General features: G+C 39.8%; 1 long non-coding RNA gene across 1 annotated transcript; it reads right to left on the minus strand.

The window, feature by feature from the left end:
• Positions 1–511: 511 nt before the first annotated feature.
• LOC106148137 lies at positions 512–5,691 on the minus strand. Its single transcript, XR_001233305.1, has 3 exons — positions 5,631–5,691; positions 2,478–2,598; positions 512–809 (listed from the first exon to the last, which is right to left on the minus strand). It is a non-coding gene; the product is annotated as an uncharacterized LOC106148137 (long non-coding RNA).
• Between the last annotated feature and the right edge of the window lie 3,000 nt (positions 5,692–8,691).

The following is an 8,691-nucleotide window of genomic DNA, read 5'->3' on the forward strand; positions in this document are numbered from 1 at the left end:
GTTTCTGGTAGCCAGGCGACCTTGCTCAGAAGTGAACTCTTCCTAGGACCCTTGATTAAAGGAATGGGCAACTCTTTCCAGCTCACACCACTGCTGACCAGGCGAAGAAAAGAATTGGTCTGTGGGATTTTTTTTTTTTTTTGTATTTTTTCCCTCTTAACAATGTTGGAATTTTTTTGCTGTCCTTACAAAAAGAATTAGAAAATCTTATTTTCTTGCTCTCAAATTCTACAACATCTGATCAGGTGAGAGCATAAAATAATAATAAATGCATCTAAGCATAGTATCCTTTTTGTTTACTTTTATTTTTTATTTTTTTATCTCAGCATTGAGGTTAAATCAAAGAAAGAGACCTAATTTCTAGGTGTGTACAGCAACTATTAAATAGCTAAGTTAAAAAAACCTTTGAATTGCACATTATACAAATGACTGCACTGAATCATGTATGCCTTTTAATTTAAAGTACTAACAAACAGAAATACCACAAAGGAGTGAAGTTAGTGAAATCAGAGGAAAATGATGTAGATCCTGGTGTCTATACTTTTTAACGTCTATGCAATACCACAGAACTAAGAATCAAAGGGCAATCCCCTTGAAAATGTCATGTTCTACATCCAAGACAATAAAATGAGATATTAATTTAGGGAATTCTTATCCTTTTAGGATTATTTCTTCTTTTTACAGGGCTAACACAATGTTGACAGTTGTAGCAGGAAAAAAAATCTCTCCTCTCGCTTATTTCCAAGTGCTGCTTTAGAGTTGAGCATTTTTACAGAGGGCAACTCCACACTTGCTGAAGAAATAATATCCTAGAAAATGAATACAGAATAAATATCCTTAGATTAATGCTATATAAATACATTTGCTATAGATTTCATCAAATATTCATGATACACACATGTACAGGTCAAATTACCTTTAAATATTAAATTTCTTTCCAGTAGTGGAGAATTTCAGATATGTTCCCCAGTGTTTGCAGGGAGTGGAGATAGGACCCATACATTATTATGTGCTGGGAAATTCAGTTTCTAGGTGAACACTCTAATGTTAGAGGGAATGTCGCTCACAAAAATGGGGAATAGCCTCGTGTTCCTTTCTGTCCTACAAATTCCAACTAGAACTTAAAGATGTGCTAAAAACATAAGTATTTTACACATATTTTAAAGAAAAAAAAAAGGCTGTTAGGTGCCTTGTGAATAATATACCTGAGGTACATTACATAGATCTCATTTAATACAACTAGACCTCCAAAGCAGGAATTATTATCCCGCTTGTGAATATAGTATTACAAGAAAGATTCAAGAAACTAGAGATCCAAAGATATGGTAGACACTGGGTAGAAACCTGAGTCAATGGGGACCAACAATTTGAGTCTGTCACTGGTAATGTCAGTTGTCACACAGGGCACTGTAGATCGCAGTATTTTCAAAGCATTAATAAATTGAACAATGGAGCAGTAGCTACACCTTCTTACACTACAGGAGGGGAAATGGTCTGAATTCAAATGTAATCGATCTTTGCTTGGATCCTGCTCTGCCTCTGACTGTTGTGTTGAGCTTAGAAATCTGGCATCTCTCAGATAATTTTTCATCAAAGGTAAGGCAGGGAGAACATTATAGAGATTGCCTCCCTCAGACTAGTGTCCCAAAGCAAATTTAAGAGTTAGGAGGGTCCCGTCAAGCATCCCTGAAAATAAATTGAGCAGCACCTCTCACCCATTTGCCACCTCAAATCCTGATGTGACCTTTGTGCAGACGAACCCATACTCATTCCTCAAACTCCTTCCCATCGTACTGCCATTGAAGACTTCTGATGTTTCGCTAAATACATTTTATATATTGTCACAGAGCCACTTGGAGGGTACACAAATGAGGTATTCAGCATGCAGGTTTAAATGTGTCGGACTCTTATTTTGGCCAACCAATGTATCTTCTAAACTGGGACATGTTTTGAATGCTATCGATAATCATATTGGGACATAGGTGTAATCCAGGGCTACCCCTATATACAAATGATCAACTTATACATACTCTTTTGTAGAATCATATAACTTAATTCTCTATGCATAAATATACCTTAAGAGCTCTATAATAACTTTCATGAAGCACAAGTGAGTTTGTGTATAGCAATGGTGGCGAATCTATGACACAGTTGTTTTTCTCAAAAGACAAGAGATATTAATGTATGGGTTGGTTTTCCTAAACTAAACCCTCAGTGTTCAGTGTTACTTGCAGCATCGGAACTTTCTGATACAGAAGTGGGCGTGTGGTTACAGTTTTGGCCCTGGTCTGTAAAAGGTTAGCCATCACTGGTGTATACTAAAAGAGTGTGTTAAGTGTAAAAATGTTAAATATGCCACACAAAGTATTTAAATTTGTTCTGCAATTCTTTTTCTTAAAGTGGCAATCCCTTTAAAAGTTAGAAATGGTCCAGAATTTAGACATGTCCTTGTCCCCGGTTCTATTATTGTAGTTTACCTGAACATCCTCTCTTTGGGGTCAGTAAAGCCACATTCTCTGAGACCCGTTCATCTTTCTTCATTGTGCTGGGGACGCCAGTGACTCCTAGTGTTGTACTGCCTTTGGGTCCAACATTCACCTCGGGAATAACAGACAGACATTTGACATTCTCCCAGCTGCAAAGGCAGAATAGGAGAGCGGAAATGTACATGAGAGTCTGGGCTGGGATTCCTATTCGGCGGCTCCTCTGTGGGCCTCTGGTGCCTGTGATTTCTCGTCCTGCATAGGGCAGGGTGCACACACGACAACGTCAAAGAGAACTCCAGGAGCAGGCGAAGAGCCAGGCACCTGAGCCTCTGCTGGCAGCATGGAGGGACTCAGGGAAGTGGCTTCTGGAGGAGGGGAGGTGACAAGCACACATGCTGGTCCTCCATCTGACACTTAGCTGCAGGACCATCTGTAACACCTCCTCGGATCAGGGAAGTCCCACGGGTCTGGGAGAAACGGGAACCTACTACCGCCACCCACAAGGCCCTGAGCTGATGGATGGCTGCTTTCGGAGATCAGCAGCGATCCTGGTTCAGAAAACCCCATCCGGCTAAAGACAGCCTTTGAGAATCCCCCAGCAGGCTCTGAGCCCTGAGGCCTGACTAATGGGGTTCTATATAGCTGCTTTTTTTCTGCCTGCTTGTATGACTGTTTCTCTCCCTCTCTCTCTCTCTCTCTCTCTCTCTCTCTCTCTCTCTCTCTCTCTCTCTCTCTCTCTCACACACGCACACACACACACACACACAGACACACACACACACACACCCCACCACAACAACACTTGCCTGCACGAGCAGGAACAACACACACAGCCTAATGTTCTGACGACTTTGAGCCTGAATTTCAAAGTACTGTGATCGCCTCCTCTCCATTTTGCATAGCGTACATACTAGCAGAAAAAAAAGACAGGAACGTAAAATGCTTCAAATTGTGATTGCTACCACGAGGAGGCTGCAGGTGTTGCTCTGAGGGTGGATGAGATGGGAGGTGGGCCTGGGAGTCATGTAAGGCCATGGAATGCTGTTCCAAGACTGCAGGTGACTGCTCCTCAAGGGTCCGTGCGGCCGCAGGGCAAAGAGAGGTCCCTCATATTCTTGACAAGCTCTCCTGGACACCAAGTAATATTCCCTAATTGGTGTCTGCTATCTGTGTTCATAGTATACATAGTGGAAGCGCACATCGTAAGCTAAGGTGAAGCTTTGCGGAGTCCTCCCTGATGAGTAGCCATGAGCCACTACCAGGGCACATGAAGGAGAAAGAAACTTGTATTTCAAGCCTTTGTATTTGAAGGTCTTTGTCACAGAAGCCCCAGTCTTTATCCAATCAAAAGTGTTGTTCAACTTTTATGTTTCATCGTTATAATGACTCACTATTAATCCATCCCTCACATAAAGAAGCTATAATGCAAAAGGTTAAATTACTTTTTTAAATCACATAACAACTGTACAATAGCTAAGACTTAAATTTGGGGGGCAAAGCTATATTTGGATATTTTGCTTAAAAATGGAGTATTTTCACCTAATGAAATAATTATTTTCCAATTATTATTCCATTTTATTTCATGAAAAATACAGTGAAGAGGAGCTTGGAGTTAGTGGGCATGGAATTTCTTAACTGCCATAAAATTAGGAAACCATTTAGCAAGCATAATACTATTTTTTGTTAAATTTTTTAAAATATTATGTTCAGAGGGGCTGCATGCTATATCTTCAATTACCCAGGATTTTTCAGTCACAATTTCTTGTAGCATCAAGGCTGAGGATCTTGGAGAAGCACTATATGGACTTATCTGGCAGGTAACACAGAAAATTTTAGGAAAACTCTATGACTAAATTTTTATCTTCTCTAAGACCAAATTATTTTCCTCTCCTAGACTTTAACCTTCTCAAGTACAGAATCTCTTTAAGATTAGCCTTTTTTATCTACAAAATGCACACAGTTCTGAACATGGCATGGTATTAAAGTATGCTCATTCACTTAAATTATATAATATTTCACTTGTAGTTCCAGCTACTGAAAATTAAAAATATATTTCCTGCTGTTCTACAATTTACATATGAAATTTTAAGTACACTTACTGTTATTATCTTCTATCTAAGTTATTGAATCTACAGCTAAGAACACAGAAATGGGTTTGTCAAGATGCCCTGTCTTTAAAAAGTAATGTTTAGACAAGTCCAAAAAGCATCTTTATAGTCCAGATCCTAGTATCTCCAATCTATCATTCTGGGCTTTGTTGAATGAATAGAGACATCAATGAATCAATCAATCAGTTGATCAATGAAACTATCATAAAATGAGTAATAAAATCATGCTGCAAAGCAACCAGATAATTCATGATTGGTGCCTGGGTTTTTATTTATATGTTCTTAATTACTGTTGTTTATTTTTTTCCAGACAAGAGTCAGGCAGATGAATAATAAATGCAGAAACACACCTAAAAAGAGATTCTACCAAAAACACTTAGTCAAGGAAATGTAAGCAGCTAGAGCAATGTTGCTGCTGAGGAATGTGTGTGTGTGTACACTGCAGAGGATGCACAGGCTCTCTCCTGATGAAAAAGATTCACCAAGAGCTGAGTATCTGGCACCCAGTCCAAGTGGTTCCTGGGTATCGATAGCCATTGTCATAAGGCTAGATTTAACCTCAGAAGTGCTGCCTGCCATCTGCCTACAAAGAGCAAGTCTATTTTTATAATATCAAATTTGCAATAAGGCAAAAGTACACACATGCTCAGTATTGGAGAAACGTCCATTTTTAACACGATTGACTTTCACTGGTCTTCCTGGGGGCCTCCCGAACTGGGTGGCCTCCTTTCTTCTCCTCCAGGCCTTATCTCTGTTAAGTTGTATGATTAAGATCCCAAAGTCACTGAACAAACAGGGTAGGATTCTCCATCACAGACCTTTTGTTCATATACATTTCCCTGGCTTTCGTTTGAGAAGTCAGAGAATGGCTATCATCTCCACACTAATAATATCCTTCAGTAAATGATAAAGTCAAGTCCAAAGTAAACTGAGAAGCTTTATCAGCATGTCAAAGCTATCCCCTTACAGCTCTGTACTTGCCAACTGTGCGTCCTTTTCCCAGACAAAGACTCGATGCACATTTAAAGGCACTTACCAGAGTGGGTGTTTGTTTGCCAAAGGAGAACAGGCTGCCCTCTGATTCCAGTCACCCTGGTTGTCACTCTCATCAGAGGAAGAAAGGTATAAGTTACAGTCAAACTCCTTCCTTGATGAGCTCTTGAATTGAGTTAGGGTGAGAGTCAGAACTTCCTGCCAAGCTATTCCTTCTCTTTCTCCTTGTTAACATCAGCTGATGGATTTCTCTGAGAGAAAGTATATTTCTTACCGTGAATAGTAAGAACGCTGTGGTCGACCAGTTACTCTTCCTCCCTGTTGTCAGAGAAGATGAGTCAAAAGGGATTTACATATCCAGTTAATTTTAACAGATGGCCCTTCCTCCTGTATTCTGTAAGAAGTTCAGAATCCATGCACATTTCTCTCCAATCCCAAACAGGCGCATGAACACACTGGCCTTGATTTTGATAACCAGATTTTATAGGATGGACACAGTGCAAGAGGTGAAAGGAGGAAAAAGCTTAGAAAGACCTGTACCACAGGACATTGACATTCTGTGTCCTTTAGATATATAAATGAGTACTATCTATAAAGTGGCCACAACAATGATCACCTTTCTTTTCTTTTTCTTTCTTTCTTATGGTATATATGTGACATATCACTTTAGGTCCAGAAAAGCTTTCTGGATGCGTGTATATACTGGTATAATTTCTGCTGGACAGTCTGTAAATGTATACGATATATAAACTGTATAGGCATCATAGATTCAAATTGCATGTGGGTTAGTGTAGGCAGTCTCGGGAACAACTAGAGGCTGCCTGTATTGAAGAACAACATCATGCTGAAGTTTTCCTTATCTTTCTTTTTTTTTTCCTTGTCTTTGCAATTGTAAACAAACATCTCCCTCCCCCGGGGAATAGACGATCCAGGGAAGGTGTGAGGGGATAAGCTCTCCTTCATAAAATCCCCATATAAAAATCCTGTCAAGACTGATAGGGACTGAAGTGTACATAGCACTGTTGCGCTGTTGGTTTCGTTTCAAGCACAGCATGCTTCTGAATTATCTGTCATTACAATTGGGCCTGAAGGAAAGAAAAGCATTGGAGAGAGACTTCTCATTGCCACCTATGGGCTGGAGGAGGAAGATCTTAGATGGCAGCCGCAAGGCTCCAGGAAATGGCAGGAAGGGTGTTGTGCAGGTCTCAGACTCATATTTATCTTCACACTCCTTCATTCGCTCTTTCACAAAGTGTTTCTTGTGACAGGGCCAGGCAAGATATTGGAGAGGATGCAAAGGTGAAGAAGAAACGTTTTCTCACTTTTGTGGAGCAAATATTCTGAGGAGTAGAAAGCCCCTGAAGCATAAGCACTTGGTAGATGCTCAGGACAGAGAGACCTACCTGGAGGAAGTGATATTTGAATATTGTTAAGTCCTCTAAAGAGTCAGTAAGAGTTCTTCAGGTAGAAGGAAATAATTGCATTCTTGGTTAAGGAAAATGACATCAGCAAAGAGGAAGCAGAGTAAAAATGTCCCCCATGTTTATGGAACTACAAGAAGATCTCTCTACGATTGGACATGTGTCTATGCTACGTGTTCAGATAATGGGACAATATGAAGATAGCCCAGCTGCAAAAGGAAGAAACCCAGACTTTGAATGGCCTAATGTGCCATTCTAGGGTATTTGGGGTTGATGTGAGAGTCAAGATTGCACCCTCTTCTCAACCTATGGTATCACTAGGTTCGAGACTCTCAATCACTCATTGGTGTCACATATAGAGTCATCAGGAACCCAAACCACAAAGTGAGGGGAGAAAAACATATTAAACCCTCATGGTTCAAACTCCTCCCCATTGCTCCAAGTCCTTAATTTTTATTAATGTCATATGATAGCATTCTGAAATTTACATTCTGCCAGCAGTTGCTTCTCTTCAATGAGATCGGCATTTGCATAACATACAAAGCTTTGCTTATTCCCACAGTGTAACCGACACATTTTAGGGTGTCTATGCAACTCACACTATTACTGGCTTGCAAACTTTCTCCCTCCGCAGAGAAAACAGTTCAGTGTCCACTTGTAAATTTGATAGTCTGCTCCCCTGGCCACAGTGGAACATTATTAGAGTCCTTACCCGAGTTGGGCCAGTCAGACTCTCTTATATATATGAACTTCTGCACTTAACCAGAGAAATTCTGGGCGCTATATCAACTATGGTGTGTCACTAGCGGGAAGATCTAGAATCAAGTCTTCTTTGAGATCTCAGAGCTGACATGTTCCCACACTCCTGTGGCCTCTCAACTCAGGCCATCCCTGAGGTTCAGTACCCTTCCAATGAATAGCCTTTTTTGCTTAAATGAGCGCAAGTTATTTTCTTCTGGTTTGAAATAAAAATAATCTCTAGTACAGTTTATTTTATTTTTTATATTTTATGATTCTTACTTAGTATAAATCTTCTTGATGATTTCCCCTCTACAGGCAATGATGCATTCCCAAGGGACGGTAAAGAAAACCTGTTCCTTTTATTTTCAAAGTAATAGTATGACAGGCTAACAAATGCCAATTCAAAAATTTGATTTTGTTCTTCTTGAGTAAAGTGATTAATCTTGCATATTTTAGTATTGTACCTGGACAGTACCTGGCATTGCAACTAACTAGTTTTATGTCCATCACTCAACAACTCACTAAATAAAAAACCCAATTTAATGCTGGCCATGTTGGCACATGCCTATAATCCTAGCACTCTGGGATGCTGAGGTAGGAAGATCTCAAATTTGAGTACAGCGTGGGGCAGTTTAGCAATAGTTTATCTCAAAAAATAAAATTGGCTATGGATGTAGTCCAGTGTTAAGGCCCTAGGTTCAATCCCCAGTATTACAAAGAGAAAAATTTCTCCAAATTTTTATGAAGATTATATCACCCATTAACCTATGAGAAGGAAGACCCTAACACCAAAATATTAAAAATTAGACAGATGTGTCCATTTCTGTGTTTAAATATTTTATAGAGCTGGCTTTTGTCTGTTTCATTTATGTACTAAATAATAGCCAAATGCCTTACACGTCTCCCTAGCAGCTTAAAGAAAATTCTGGACAGTTGTATTTA

The sequence above is a fragment of the Chinchilla lanigera genome, unplaced genomic scaffold, assembly GCF_000276665.1.
Source record: "Chinchilla lanigera isolate Chin_1 unplaced genomic scaffold, ChiLan1.0 scaffold00015, whole genome shotgun sequence".
Taxonomy (NCBI): domain Eukaryota; kingdom Metazoa; phylum Chordata; class Mammalia; order Rodentia; family Chinchillidae; genus Chinchilla; species Chinchilla lanigera.